The sequence below is a fragment of the Nansenia antarctica genome (assembly GCF_963989245.1).
Source record: "Nansenia antarctica genome assembly, chromosome: 6".
NCBI lineage: Eukaryota > Metazoa > Chordata > Actinopteri > Argentiniformes > Microstomatidae > Nansenia > Nansenia antarctica.
In genome coordinates, this window is record NC_137676.1 from 64,890,224 (window position 1) to 64,890,693 (window position 470).

Consider the following 470-nt stretch of genomic DNA (forward strand, 5'->3'; position numbering starts at 1 on the left):
AGACTTTTGAGATTCAACCCCAGTCAGTGTCTGTTACAACTCAAGTACAACTCTCAACTTCATTTACACTTGCATTCCACAGGGGGGCGCTCACCACTTGCTCACTCAGAGTCCACCGCAGTCTAACGCAGCCAAGTAATTCCCATCCATCTTAAAGAGGGAGTATCGAAGAAGACGCTGATTGTAATGTGTTTGTATGCTCCGTTACTCCACTGATGGATATGAGCGCTATCTAGAGGACAGCGATAACGACCCCAGCGACTTTCCAGGTCCTCCCTAACCACTTCATAATGGGCCATCCTTCCATTAGCGCTGTCATTGGTTGACCGGGTTCCAAACTGCTGTGGGATTCTGGGACGGCTCTACTCGATGTCTTTATTTTACTGTCTCCTGTTCTGCCCGTGTGGCGCTCATTCACTGACTGTCTCATCGTATGACTGGACACATACAAAGAGGATAAAACTCTCACT

At 48.1% G+C, this 470-nt stretch overlaps 1 protein-coding gene across 1 annotated transcript in view; it reads right to left on the reverse strand.

The window, feature by feature from the left end:
• Window positions 1-463: 463 nt before the first annotated feature.
• Window positions 464-470, reverse strand: part of gatb (glutamyl-tRNA(Gln) amidotransferase, subunit B) — a gene marked incomplete at its 5' end in the record, with an annotated part of 24,558 nt that continues 24,551 nt past the window's right edge. The window contains 1 exon segment of the mRNA XM_080534759.1: window positions 464-470. This exon segment is cut by the window's right edge and continues 568 nt beyond it.